This window comes from Lissotriton helveticus, chromosome 3_1, assembly GCF_964261635.1.
Source record: "Lissotriton helveticus chromosome 3_1, aLisHel1.1, whole genome shotgun sequence".
NCBI lineage: Eukaryota > Metazoa > Chordata > Amphibia > Caudata > Salamandridae > Lissotriton > Lissotriton helveticus.
Genome location: NC_136061.1, coordinates 602,413,765 through 602,429,328, shown reverse-complemented (window position 1 = coordinate 602,429,328; position 15,564 = coordinate 602,413,765). Strand labels below are relative to the sequence as shown.

Below are 15,564 nucleotides of genomic sequence, written 5' to 3'. Positions count from 1 at the left end.
TGTGCGCAACCACCGACCTACTTCCCCATTTTATATATAACACACCCACCGATGGGAGGCTCAAATGAGACTGTGCATTCTGGGAAGTGTGGTCCGGGAAGCACACAATCAAGTCCTGTATGGACTCCACAAGTGGGCCTGTCCTCGATTCCAAGTACGACTGCTGCTTCACTATCGTGACCCCCAGGGTACCGGGGTGGTGCATACTCCGCGGCTGGACGGCCGTGTATAAATCAATGCTCGAAGGTGTCCACCTTTGAGTAGCACGCGAACAGCAGCTTGGTTTATGTATAGGTGAGGACGGGGATCCACTCGTAGACGCCGCTCCGTACGGGATCTGCCCGACACGTTTCGAAGCTCGATATGCTTCTCTTCAGGGGCTTTAACTGAAGCGGTGTGCGCAACCGCCGACCCACTTCCCCATTTTATATATAACACACCCACCGATGGGAGGCTCAAATGAGACTGTGTCAAAAGGAAAAGTCCCAATTAAAGAAATGGACTTCAGAGGATGTATCCAGCGTTCAGTAAAGGTACTGAAAAAGTCTAACTATAGACAGCATGCCAGATGAATGGGCGGGAAAGGCAAAGATACAACAGAACATCGGGGACAATAATTCCACAAAAGCAAATATTAGAAGCTATGACAATATCTGAGACATATCACAAAACTTATTTGGTAAAAAACTCTTGTTTCAAATTTATTCACATAAACAAAATTACACAATCAATAATCATTCATATAAGTATTTATAAAAAACAATTAAAAAACATGTTCAATAGGACAAATATGCTTCATAAAAATTTATACACAAAAAATTTTTTTAAAAATGAAAAAAATCACAAGGGTCGACGCGGCGTTTCGGTTTTTCTTATAGAACACCTTCTTCAGGACAGATTCTAAACAGTTAAGAAACATAGAGTTACCATCCATTTGATATCTTAATGTATCATTTGACAACACTGTCTCAGTTATCCCATTGTTCTCACATTTCACATATCTGATTGGCACATATCTTTTTTTAAAAAAACAACCCTAATCGTTTTTATATGATTTAGCCAAATCGAACAACACTTCATTTTTTACATCAAGGAATTGTTACTTACATCGTATATTATACTCAGCCCCCGTCAATACTCAATTTTTATGCATGCTACGAAACTACACAATTTAACTATGTTTGCCTTTCCCTTGGAATTCTCTATTCCAATGCTGTTACTCCGCAACCATTTGCATTTTATGCCTTATCTAATGTGGGCATACCTTTTTCCAGAGGAGTAAGAGTGGCTCTACTGGAGGGTAGTGCTTGGCCCCAAGTGGTTTCCAAGGGTTTTCTCGATGAATGAAAGATTTTTCACGATCTGCCGTGTTCAATTAGCAACTGTGATTAATCTGAAATAAGATATTTATTTTTAGGTAACCATCTTTTGGTGTTCTTAATTTGCATTTTTATTTCTGGTTTTAAATCAATCCCAGAAAGACATTCAAGTAACTTCATACCTCTTTCCTTTGGGTATTAAGCCAATATTTATTCCATAGCCCTCTGTATTTATAGGCAGGCTTCAGGAAGTCTTAATCAATGGGTTTCTCGATGAGAGACAAGAGTCACGATCTGCCGTGTACAATTAGCAAATGTGCTAGATCTAAAAAAAGATAGTTCTGTTTACATCACCATCTTTTTAAATTATTAATTTTTGTACCTAGTTTATAACATCTCAGGGAAAACAATCACCTAATTCCATACCTCTTTTATTTGGATATTGGGCCAATATTCATTCCATAGCCATCTGTATTTCTAGGCGGACTTCAAGAAGTTTATGTGGACCTACAGAAATAGATATTCTCCTTAATATATATATTCCCAGGGCCCATCCTACATTTAATAATAATAGACATTCACGTCATTGACCTTATACCTTTTGGTCTGCTATGTTCTTCCTGGGGGTTGCTGCCAGGAGGAGCCACCGTATTACTGGGATGGTTTTAATCTGAAAGATTTAATTAATCACTCAATTATACACTCTTTACATCACTCCTATTCACTATGGTCATATTGCCACACAGGAGGTCCCTTACCCAGTGTTTAGGGGTTCATGCGCCGTCTTTTGACTTGATCATCTTGGTTACCATTGAAGATCACCGGCCAACGTGTTGCATTACTGGGTATAGTCACGTGAATATATAGAGATTTCTGTGGATGTATAATACAAATATTGTTGGTAGGGAATCTTTCTTGATATCCTCTATTTGTTTCTTATTTATCCTATTTGTTGCCGACTTGGTCTATGTATCATTAGTAGTACTTTACTTGTCTTCATGTGTACATTTATACCCATAGGCACATTTTACTGTTATTTCTATTTCCTATTCGTTCCTCTACCCATTATAAGTACCCTTATTCCTAATTCTATATGTCCCTGAGTTAGGCTAATCTTTTCTCTCTCATTCTTACCTATTTTGATGTAGTCGGCCTCCCTGCTCCTGGTTCCTGGCAGCCCGTCGCCTCTGGTCGATTTCCAGAAAGTAAAATGAATTGCCGCTTTGTTTCCCCGTTTAAATATCTGCCGCGCTCTGATTGTGCATTTGTTTTACCTAACCCGATTGGCTGCCATGTTGATTCTCCTAGAGACTGTTACTAGGGTGGGCATACGTCATTCCTCTCATCCGCGTATTGGCCCATGTCAATCACGTCGTACGAGCTCATTGGGGGAAGCAGCAGAATGCGTTTCCAAGGTGATTTCCCTCTCCGCCTTCTATGCACGCTCATTGATGGAAACAGCAAAATGCGTTTCCATAGCGATTTTCCTCCCCGCCTTCTATGCAAGGTTACGAGTTGCACTTTCTACCGCGAATTGGTTCCCGCTATTCCTGTGATTGGATGAGGGAACTTTATGCGTTTCTATGGTGATTTTCGCTCGTGTTCTTCAATGCACGACTGCGAGTGAATCGATATATTTACCATGTCGATTCCCATTGGTTAGGACTACCAATGTATTCCTAAAGTAGTAAAAGCTCGTATTTTTCCTCATGAGCCTAATATTGTGAAAAAAGGTACTTACTATATTCTATCAGTTGTTCTATTATATTCAATAATTATAAAACCCCTCCTTTTTTGTATCTCAGCGTTTTATCTAAATGAGTTGCCCTACATCAATGCCACACAGGTTATATCTTGCTGGGGTAAATTCAAATTACCATACCCATTGTGAAAATTTATTCTATGTTCATTTTGTAGATTGCCTTAAGTTATTTAAGACATACCGGGGATAAACGATTTTTTGTATTCTAAGTCTCCGGGGACTCACAAGTTCAGATTCTAATTTTTTCCTTCGAAGGCTGGTCGGTTTACTTGATAATTTTCTCCCAGTCCTCTCTTGAATTAAGACCCGTTCTCACACTGTTGAGGGTAGACATGTAGAATTGTTCTCTTTTCTTCCTTTTGTCATTATAGTTGCCTCCTCTTTTACTGACTGTTATCCTCTCTAGTCCACACCATTTTAGGTCCTCAAGACCATGGCCGGCTGCCTTCCAATGCTCAGTGAGAGGTGCTCCTGTTTTGTTTGTTCTGAGGGCAGAACGATGTTCATTTAAACGGAGCCTGATTTCCCTTGATGTCTCTCCCACGTAGGACTTCTGACAGGGACATTGGATCAGATAAATTGCATTTTTGGTCCTGCAGTTTATAAAGCTTTTAATATTTATTTTGTTTATGTATAGGTGAGGACGGGGATCCACTCGTAGACGCCGCTCCGTACGGGATCTGCCTGACGCGTTTCGAAGCTCCATATGCTTCTCTTCAGGGGCTTTAACGGAAGCGGTGTGCGCAACCGCCGACCCACTTCCCCATTTTATATATAACACACCCACCGATGGGAGGCTCAAATGAGACTGTGCATTCTGGGAAGTGTGGTCCGGGAAGCACACAATCAAGTCCTGTATGGACTCCACAAGTGGGCCCGTCCTCGATTCCAAGTACGACTGCTGCTTCACTATCGTGACCCCCAGGGTACCGGGGTGGTGCATACTCCGCGGCTGGATGGCTGCGTATAAATCAATGCTCGAAGGTGTCCACCTTTGAGTAGCACGAGAACAGCAGCTTGGTTATGTATAGGTGAGGACGGGGATCCACTCGTAGACGCCGATCCGTACGGGATCTGCCCGACGCGTTTGGAAGCTCCATATGCTTCTCTTCAGGGGCTTTAACGGAAGCGGTGTGCGCAACCGCCGACCCACTTCCCCATTTTATATATAACACACCCACCGATGGGAGGCTCAAATGAGACTGTGCATTCTGGGAAGTGTGGTCCGGGAAGCACACAATCAAGTCCTGTATGGACTCCACAAGTGGGCCCGTCCTCGATTCCAAGTACGACTGCTGCTTCACTATCGTGACCCCCAGGGTACCGGGGTGGTGCATACTCCGCGGCTGGACGGCCGCGTATAAATCAATGCTCGAAGGTGTCCACCTTTGAGTAGCACGCGAACAGCAGCTTGGTTTATGTATAGGTGAGGACGGGGATCCACTCGTAGACGCCGCTCCGTACGGGATCTGCCCGACGCGTTTCGAAGCTCCATATGCTTCTCTTCAGGGGCTTTAACGGAAGCGGTGTGCGCAACCGCCGACCCACTTCCCCATTTTATATATAACACACCCACCGATGGGAGGCTCAAATGAGACTGTGCATTCTGGGAAGTGTGGTCCGGGAAGCACACAATCAAGTCCTGTATGGACTCCACAAGTGGGCCCGTCCTCGATTCCAAGTACGACTGCTGCTTCACTATCGTGACCCCCAGGGTACCGGGGTGGTGCATACTCCGCGGCTGGATGGCTGCGTATAAATCAATGCTCGAAGGTGTCCACCTTTGAATAGCACGCGAACAGCAGCTTGGTTTATGTATAGGTGAGGACGGGGATCCACTCGTAGACGCCGCTCCGTACGGGATCTGCCCGACGCGTTTCGAAGCTCCATATGCTTCTCTTCAGGGGCTTTAACGGAAGCGGTGTGCGCAACCGCCGACCTACTTCCCCATTTTATATATAACACACCCACCGATGGGAGGCTCAAATGAGACTGTGCATTCTGGGAAGTGTGGTCCGGGAAGCACACAATCAAGTCCTGTATGGACTCCACAAGTGGGCCTGTCCTCGATTCCAAGTACGACTGCTGCTTCACTATCGTGACCCCCAGGGTACCGGGGTGGTGCATACTCCGCGGCTGGACGGCCGTGTATAAATCAATGCTCGAAGGTGTCCACCTTTGAGTAGCACGCGAACAGCAGCTTGGTTTATGTATAGGTGAGGACGGGGATCCACTCGTAGACGCCGCTCCGTACGGGATCTGCCCGACACGTTTCGAAGCTCCATATGCTTCTCTTCAGGGGCTTTAACTGAAGCGGTGTGCGCAACCGCCAACCCACTTCCCCATTTTATATATAACACACCCACCGATGGGAGGCTCAAATGAGACTGTGCATTCTGGGAAGTGTGGTCCGGGAAGCACACAATCAAGTACTGTATGGTCTCCACAAGTGGGACCGTCCTCGATTTCAAGTACGACTGCTGCTTCACTATCGTGACCCCCAGGGTACCAGGGTGGTGCATACTCCGCGGCTGGACGGCCGCGTATAAATCAATGCTCGAAGGTGTCCACCTTTGAGTAGCACGCGAACAGCAGCTTGGTTTATGTATAGGTGAGGATGGGGATCCACTCGCAGACGCCGCTCCGTACGGGATCTGCCCGACGCGTTTTGAAGCTCCATATGCTTCTCTTCAGGGGCTTTAACGGAAGCGGTGTGCGCAACCGCCGACCCACTTCTTGTGGAGTGGTGTGGCTCACTGGTTAGAGGCGGCAGACCCGTAAGCAGAGGACGGCCCGGGACCAGGGTTCGATTCCCGACGCGGCAGGGTCGTGGACCAGGGTCAGCGGGCTCGATAATTCTCGCCTCGGTGCCTACTCCAGTCAGGGACCACACTCGGCAACTCTGGGCATTAGCTTGCCTCATCTTCACAACGGCCCCCCAGACCGCCGGGGATGCTTGGTCGCACCCTAGAGATACCCATTAGGGACCATCTCTCAGGGTGAGCCAGGACGGGTTCCCCAGCGGTCGAAGCGCGGAGATACTCCTCCGGGAGTTGATTCTAGCGCTATATAAACCCACAAATAAATAAATAAATAAATAAAACTTCCCCATTTTATATATAACACACCCACCGATGGGAGGCTCAAATGAGACTGTGCATTCTGGGAAGTGTGGTCCGGGAAGCACACAATCAAGTCCTGTATGGACTCCTCAAGTGGGCCCGTCCTCGATTCCAAGTACGACTGCTGCTTCACTATCGTGACCCCCAGGGTACCGGGGTGGTGCATACTCCGCGGCTGGACGGCCGCGTATAAATCAATGCTCGAAGGTGTCCACCTTTGAGTAGCACGCGAACAGCAGCTTGGTTTATGTATAGGTGAGGACGGGGATCCACTCGTAGACGCCGCTCCGTACGGGATCTGCCCGACGCGTTTCGAAGCTCCATATGCTTCTCTTCAGGGGCTTTAACGGAAGCGGTGTGCGCAACCGCCGACCCACTTCCCCATTTTATATATAACACACCCACCGATGGTAGGCTCAAATGAGACTGTGCATTCTGGGAAGTGTGGTCCGGGAAGCACACAATCAAGTCCTGTATGGACTCCACAAGTGGGCCCGTCCTCGATTCCAAGTACGACTGCTGCTTCACTATCGTGACCCCCAGGGTACCGGGGTGGTGCATACTCCGCGGCTGGATGGCCGCGTATAAATCAATGCTCGAAGGTGTCCACCTTTGAATAGCACGCGAACAGCAGCTTGGTTTATGTATAGGTGAGGACGGGGATCCACTCGTAGACGCCGCTCCGTACGGGATCTGCCCGACGCGTTTCGAAGCTCCATATGCTTCTCTTCAGGGGCTTTAACGGAAGCGGTGTGCGCAACCGCCGACCTACTTCCCCATTTTATATATAACACACCCACCGATGGGAGGCTCAAATGAGACTGTGCATTCTGGGAAGTGTGGTCCGGGAAGCACACAATCAAGTCCTGTATGGACTCCACAAGTGGGCCTGTCCTCGATTCCAAGTACGACTGCTGCTTCACTATCGTGACCCCCAGGGTACCGGGGTGGTGCATACTCCGCGGCTGGACGGCCGTGTATAAATCAATGCTCGAAGGTGTCCACCTTTGAGTAGCACGCGAACAGCAGCTTGGTTTATGGATAGGTGAGGACGGGGATCCACTCGTAGACGCCGCTCCGTACGGGATCTGCCCGACACGTTTCGAAGCTCCATATGCTTCTCTTCAGGGGCTTTAACTGAAGCGGTGTGCGCAACCGCCGACCCACTTCCCCATTTTATATATAACACACCCACCGATGGGAGGCTCAAATGAGACTGTGCATTCTGGGAAGTGTGGTCCGGGAAGCACACAATCAAGTACTGTATGGTCTCCACAAGTGGGACCGTCCTCGATTTCAAGTACGACTGCTGCTTCACTATCGTGACCCCCAGGGTACCAGGGTGGTGCATACTCCGCGGCTGGACGGCCGCGTATAAATCAATGCTCGAAGGTGTCCACCTTTGAGTAGCACGCGAACAGCAGCTTGGTTTATGTATAGGTGAGGACGGGGATCCACTCGTAGACGCCGCTCCGTACGGGATCTGCCCGACGCGTTTTGAAGCTCCATATGCTTCTCTTCAGGGGCTTTAACGGAAGCGGTGTGCGCAACCGCCGACCCACTTCCCCATTTTATATATAACACACCCACCGATGGGAGGCTCAAATGAGACTGTGCATTCTGGGAAGTGTGGTCCGGGAAGCACACAATCAAGTCCTGTATGGACTCCACAAGTGGGCCCGTCCTCGATTCCAAGTACGACTGCTGCTTCACTATCGTGACCCCCAGGGTACCGGGGTGGTGCATACTCCGCGGCTGGACGGCCGCGTATAAATCAATGCTCGAAGTTGTCCACCTTTGAGTAGCACGTGAACAGCAGCTTGGTTTATGTATAGGTGAGGACGGGGATCCACTCGTAGACACCGCTCCGTAAGGGATCTGCCCGACGCGTTTCGAAGCTCCATATGCTTCTCTTCAGGGGCTTTAACGGAAGCGGTGTGCGCAACCGCCGACCCACTTCCCCATTTTATATATAACACACCCACCGATGGGAGGCTCAAATGAGACTGTGCATTCTGGGAAGTGTGGTCTGGGAAGCACACAATCAAGTCCTGTATGGACTCCACAAGTGGGCCCGTCCTCGATTCCAAGTACGACTGCTGCTTCACTATCGTGACCCCCAGGGTACCGGGGTGATGCATACTCCGCGGCTGGACGGCCGCGTATAAATCAATGCTCGAAGGTGTCCACCTTTGAGTAGCACGCGAACAGCAGCTTGGTTTATGTATAGGTGAGGACGGGGATCCACTCGTAGACGCCGCTCCGTACGGGATCTGCCCGACGCGTTTCGAAGCTCCATATGCTTCTCTTCAGGGGCTTTAATGGAAGCGGTGTGCGCAACCGCCGACCCACTTCCCCATTTTATATATAACACACCCACCGATGGGAGGCTCAAATGAGACTGTGCATTCTGGGAAGTGTGGTCCGGGAAGCACACAATCAAGCACCACACTTCCCAGAATGCACAGTCTCATTTGAGCCTCCCATCGGTGGGTGTGTTATATATAAAATGGGGAAGTGGGTCGGCGGTTGCGCACACCGCTTCCGTTAAAGCCCCTGAAGAGAAGCATATGGAGCTTCGAAACGCGTCGGGCAGATCCCGTACGGAGCGGCGTCTACGAGTGGATCCCCGTCCTCACCTATACATAAACCAAGCTGCTGTTCGCGTGCTACTCAAAGGTGGACACCTTCGAGCATTGATATATATATATATATATATACATTTAAATTACTCCCCAGCCTTATCCCCTAAAAACCTAACATCACACTCCTAAAATTTTACAAACATTTGAGAAGTATTTAAATGTTACACAATTTTTCTTAAATTTTTCTCCACCCTTAGCCCCTATCATCCCAACATCCTGCTCCTAAAAATGTATTAAAAAAATTAAAAACAAACATTTAAAAAATATAAAATAACTAATACCAAATTAACTAAAAAGAAACAACATAAACAATAACAAAAAAACAAATTAATATTATTAACAAGTATGGGCCAGATTACGATCTGGGTTGGAAGGCTTCCAGACGGGTTCTGAGCAAATCCGATTTGGAGCCCATGATTCCAACCGAATCGTCCCCCGTTCCAGACAACGAAGTATGATGTGAAGGTCTCGTCTGCGCCGACCGAATAGTTTCCGAACCCGATTCTGTCAGTCCGACTCGTTTGCAGCCGATTCATGAGGCGCATTCGTGCCAGCTTCTGAAAGAGCGAGTACGATGCACAATTCAGACAGCTGTACCGCCTCGGTCTCAGCAAAATGAAACAACTGTCGGAATATGACTTCGGGGGGCGTAGCAGGGCCCCCTTAAGCCCCCTTGGAGCTCTTTGAATCAGTTGTAGGGGGTGCGCATGGGTCCCGCGATCCAAGCATGCACAGTGTGGCAGGCAACATGAGGTGCCTGCCACAGGGTGTATGCCTTCCCCTACCCACCCCTTTTTCTATGGTAGCCTCTCTATGTGTCCGTACACAGACTCCCAAAGAGTTCAATGGGAGTCAGAGCAAACCGAGTCCGTCAGCATATGGCTGCATCGTACACGTTCGGTCGGACTCGCACAGTGCGATTCACTTGGAAAGCCCTCCGGATCAGAGTCATACAGGTGGCTTTCCTAGCGAGATCGTAATTGGGCCCTAAATATTTGCCATAGATTAACAAAATCAATATTTCCACATTACACAACAATTGATATTTTTAACAACGAAAAACATACCTTTATTTTTTACACCATCGATATTCTTGACTCAATATTCATGCAATTTGATATTTTGGTGTCAATATTCTGTCTCTGCACCAATCAGTGGAGGCGTGTGTTTCAAGCGAAAAGTTAAAAAAAGAGGGTTTCAAAAATTTAAGAGTCAACATAGCCTTTTTCACTTTTAGACATGCACTTTGGTAAAACACTTCTCTGTAGTTAAGGACCAAAACCTCCCTACCACACTTAGATAGGAACGGGATGTGAAGAACAGTGTACCAGAAAAGTGGTCAAAGTTTGAACAATATCTCTTTTTTAGAGGTTCTAATGCATCTTCCTGCCTTTTTACTCATAGTTACCCAAACACTTTTAATTGCTTCTGAAGACATCACATAGAGCACATAGAAGGGATGCCCATGTGGCAGAATAGCCAGGCAGACAGGAGAATGCCTCTCATCCTCTAAAAAATCACACCCCCCTTCCCTTGGGGACCGATTTAGTTTGGAGTGCATTCAGACCAGGGCAGAATTTGGGAGCTATTGGGAACACTCTTCTTTGGATCCACCTCGCTCCCACAGGATCACTCGCATTATTAGGTCAGTACTCAAGCATTACACTAATTAATTTGCAATACTGCCAATGGAACAACTGCCATATTTGTGACAGAGTATTCTGTCCACCAAAGTCTAACCAAGGCCCTCAGCTTTTTGAAGTTATTTGAATAACAATCAATATAAAGACCAAGTTGCAATCAGGTTTTGAAGCACTTTTTTTAGACTTAAGGATACAAAAAAGTAGAGCTGGCCATAACTTACGTAATTCAGTGTAGCGTAATCACTCTAAATTCACCAAACATTCTGTGAGACTATGCATAATTATATGAGAAGAGCAATTCTGCGTTTAGCTCTGTTTCTTAATGCAAAAATGCCCCCTTCAATCAAAAATGCATGTGATAATGCATTTTGCGAGAGTCCTAGATGCAACAACAAAGGAAGAGCAAGTGCGAGCAACCACTCGTGTGCACTAAATGTGCTCTTGTGGTTGGACTTTCCCCACCTTCCTTAGTGCTATTTTCTTATCTCAAAATGCCCCTCACATTTAAAATAAGCAACAATACAGCAGTAAGACACAATTCATTGTGGTTGAAGATTTTGTGTGTGCAGTATATATTGCATACTTATGTAGATATGACTGATTTATTCTATGGGGCAGCCAGTCACAAAAATATGTATTTTCTCATTTGAATTGTTTACCAGACAAATCATAGATCTATATGTTGCATTAAATAGGAACTTTAAAAGGGTTGTGCTTGATAAGAACACCATAATCAATAGGAAGAGCATATATTGGGATGCATTACAGATGAACTTTCCAATCACGAGGTGGTTCCCATGTGTATCAACTCCATGAATTTGATACACTATAGGTATATTGATTCTCCTCCCAACATCGTGCCCAGTCCTGCGGTGGCGGTATTGTCTTCCATAGACAGTGGTTTTATCAGTAGGTGAGTTTACCCCTTGTCCATTGGTTGGCAAATGTAGCAGTGAATGGAGACACGTCTCAGTATTGTGAAGAGTAAGTTTTGATGGCTGGAGACCAACAATTGATATACTAGCAGGAGGCATCCTATTTATCAGTTTGTTTCATTACTGATTACAAACCCAGCTATAATTAATCTTTGTTTGGTAGGGATGCAATAGTGATTCTGTAGATAAGGTTCCTTTCTGCATAACAAGGGATTGTTATGTTATACGAACACGGCCTGTTCCCCGGTTCACTCCTTGGGGCATGTGGACACCAATGACTGATTGAGTGCATGGCCTGGGGAATTGGCAGCACACCTATGACCACACTTTGAGATTAATTCTGCTTAGACTCAAGGACACATTTATATTTGTTCAGCTCTGATTCATGATCTGCAAGTAGGTTGAGATAACAAATTAGTAAAGTGAGGGGCGTGGCCATTAGGTAAAGGTCCGATCCTATTACTACAATTTATAGGTTGGATGTAACCCTTTGTGGATAGACACACAGCTAGGTTTTATACACTATTCAAGCATTGATTGCAGCATGAAACACAGTGCTATGATAGGGTTCAATGCAGTGTGGCCTATACACACCACAGTAGTTGTTTAATCCTGACCTCATATGTGTCAATTAGTGATTGATTCTGCTGTACGTTTCTCTGTTGATTCGAACATAGGACTTCTGGATTTACTCAATGGGTCCTCTCTAAAGGCATTTCACAGGAGAGTGCATTGAACTATCACTTAAGGGTACATCACATGGGCCTCTTGTTGTCTTCCGTAAGCTACATGCTCCCAAGACATTTGGTCCTGATGAAACTCTTCAAAAAGCCCAAGGTTCAAAACTTCGAAATTAGGTCCCCTGGTCATAAATTCATGTGATTGGAAATAGCACTATACCTGTATATAAAGAACACCTAGGATCAGTTCTTCAATGTTGCTTTTTAGCTGTATATAATCACATGTGTACCTCACCTTCACGGAGTCTTCTGCACATTGTGATGTTACACAATTTATGTATGTTTTTTGCCTTCGTGATGTAAAAAAATATATATTGAAACAATTGCATTCATACAATGGAGACCTACATATTGTACTAATTACTACTGTTGACTAGATTGTTTCAGTCAAGGAGCCTCCAATGTCTTTTGTGTAGGCTCCACTATCGAAAAAAGAGTCCTACAGAACATTTGTGATAATCATTATAGTTACACCCTGGTCGCAGTGGGCATATAGGATTGGTCTTTATGATTACGTTAACTCGCATTCAAAATGGTTGTGAGGATGCATTTTGCTTATGTAAGTAAGTTTTATTGCATAGTTAATTAAAACCAGTACAAACATTTTGCATTAAAAATTTTAAAAATATAATAAAAAGTTTGATCATTTAAATCAGCATGTCTTTAAAACGTGCAGTGGAGGGCCCAAAATGAATATCTGGCAGTCTTTTCCCGGAGCCAGGGCAGCATGCACCCTTTACAACCTAGTTACTGTTTGCTTGTTGGTTGTGTTAATGATCATCGATTTTTGTATTTTTTGGCAGTCTTTGCTCTATTATAGCCAGGAACTTAACGTATCTGCAGTTCAGTTTGGTATTTGCTGGATTCAAGCAGGCGAGCACCGCTTGCCTTCGTGTGGTAGTCCCTATCTGCTTAAACTGATCCTTTAAGAGCTGTTGGCGGGCTTGTCGAAGCTCTTCACAGAGGCAGGTCATGTGGAGTATATCTCCTTTTTCTCGGTTGCAAAGTGGGCAGGTTTCGTGGTTGTTGCTTCTGAGCCATGGTGGAATGTGATCTCTACTGGGCAGCACCCCCAGTCTGTGTTTCAAGAACTTCAGTTTGATGGTTTTTGAGTAGCCCTGGCTGAAGTATGCTTGTGGTGACAGTGTTTTGTACGTATTTAATGTCATCCAAGCATGATTTCTTTTAGCGAAGGCCGCCTTGTCCTCTAGTAGGGAGAGATGGCTTACGCTTTTCCAGACCAGTTTTTTGAACGGGTTGTGCCCGAGTTGCATATCCCAGATTGCAGATGCTTTGACGGGCCCAATGCCGCCTTCAGGTAGGAGCGTGCCTGAGATACGTCCCTGCTTTGTATATCTAGCCACAGCAGTGAATTTAGTGTGTCAATTCTGGCAGCGCGGAGTTTGTGGCAACAGATGATGTAAGCTCCCTGTCTGGCGAGATCCTGTTTTTGCAAGCCAAACTCCAGCCTTAGTTGTGCGGGCGAGGTGTAGGGCGGGAGCGAAAACATTGTTCTATATGCTTTTGCCTGGGTGGTGTCTAGGATCCTGGAATCTCTTCCTCGTAGTGCCTCGCTTCCGTAGGAAATAGAGGGGAGTAACTTAGCCTGAATGACTTTCAAGTAAGGTGTCAAAGTTGGCCCTGAGAGTTGGTTGGCTAAGTTTTTCAGTGTGACGGCTATTAGAGCTCCTCTTCTTTTTGTATCCTGCAGCTGCTGGGCAAATGAACCTTCACTGTCAAAGATGACTCCCAGGTATTTGTATTCGCTTGATGGCTCTATTTTCCGGCCGCCCAGGAATCAGGACTTCTGATGTTTGTTCCTGTTGTTGATTGACATTGTGCGTGTTTTGCTCAGGTTTATTTTTAAGTTGTTTTGCATTGCGTAGCTATGCATTTCATTCAATAGCTTCTGTAAGCCAGTATGAGTGTGGCTGAGGAGTACAACATCGTCCGCATATAGTAGGTTGCTTAGAGTTTTTCCTCCCAACCTCGGGGAGTGGGAGTTGCATGAGTTTAATTGGCTTGATAGATCCGCCATGAATAGGTTAAATAGTGTCGGGGCCAGCACGCACCCTTGTTTGAGACCTTTGGTGGTACGGACTTTGGATGACAGATGGGTGCCGCTTCCTAGCTTCACCTGCACCCAGGTGTCAGAGTGGAGAAGCTCCAACATATTTAAAATCGGTTGCGGTATACCCCATTGTGCTAGTTTCCCCCAAAGCCTGCCTCTCTCGATGTTGTCGAATGCAGCACTAAAGTCGATATAACACAGGTGCAGTGGCAATTTTTTTGTTTTCGCTGCATCAATAATCAAAGATATAGCCAGAATATTGGTAGCTGTTCCTGTGTTTTTGCGAAAGCCAGTTTGGTTCAATGGTATGATTTGATTTGAGTCCGTCCATGAGACAATCTCCTCTAAAATCGTTCCTGCGAAATATTTTGCCTCGTTGTCGATGAGGGCAACTAGGCGGAAAATTGTTGGGATCCATTTGATCGCCTTTTTTATGTATGGGAACGATTGTCGACCCTCTCCAGGACTCTGGAATTCTATTTAGGAGTCTTATTTCCATAAATAGTGACTGCAGGATGGTTGCCCATTTTGTGTTGTTTTCCTTAAAAAGGGCCGGCGGGATGCCATTGGGGCCCGGGGCTCCTTCTTTTCTGCCCTTGCAGATTTGCTTTGTGATTAGGGCTATCTCCTGTTCAGCTGATGTTTCCGAGATGGCTTAGGATTGGGTTTGCACTCTCTTAATGAGTTGCGCTGTCAAGGGCGTTGTGGGAGCTTGATTTGTGGTGTTACATCTTTGTATTCCCATAGGTCGGGGGCGATCATTGAAATGGCTGCTGAGGTAGTTGATCCATGTTTCTTCTACTATATGGGATCCTGGGTCCTTGTGCTGTGGCCGTAAGATAGTGTTCACTGTTTGCCAAAAGCGAGCGCTATTATTGCTTTTGATGTCATATAGTAGCTTTGCCCATGCCTCATTTTCTGCGTCCTTTTTCATTTTCCATTTTGTGTGGTTAAGCTCTGCCCTTTGTCTTTTCAGCGTGGCTCGTAAGTGTGTGTCTTGAGGAGCTGATCTTAGCTTCCTTAGAGTCAGGTATACAATTCTTTTTTGTGACCTTAGTTGTGATCTTGGTCCTTTCATTCGGCTGATTTTGTTGCTCTCTATATGGGACTTGCTTTTGAGGACGGTGTTAGTGTCCAGATCGTTAATCAGCCTCCAATGTCTTTTGTGTAGGCTCCACTATCGAAAAAGAGTCCTACAGAACATTTGTGATAATCATTATAGTTATACCCTGGGCGCAGTGGGCATATAGGATTGGTCTTTATGATTACGTTAACTCGCATTCAAAATGGTTGTGAGGATGCATTTTGCTTATGAAATATCGCTAAA

At 45.9% G+C, this 15,564-nt stretch overlaps 1 long non-coding RNA gene across 1 annotated transcript; it reads right to left on the bottom strand.

The window, feature by feature from the left end:
- Positions 1 to 846: 846 nt before the first annotated feature.
- On the bottom strand, positions 847 to 2,602 carry LOC144824678 (uncharacterized). The gene is made up of 4 exons (XR_013609054.1): positions 1,746 to 2,602; positions 1,502 to 1,644; positions 1,265 to 1,393; positions 847 to 900 (listed from the first exon to the last, which is right to left on the bottom strand). It is a non-coding gene; the product is annotated as an uncharacterized LOC144824678 (long non-coding RNA).
- Between the last annotated feature and the right edge of the window lie 12,962 nt (positions 2,603 to 15,564).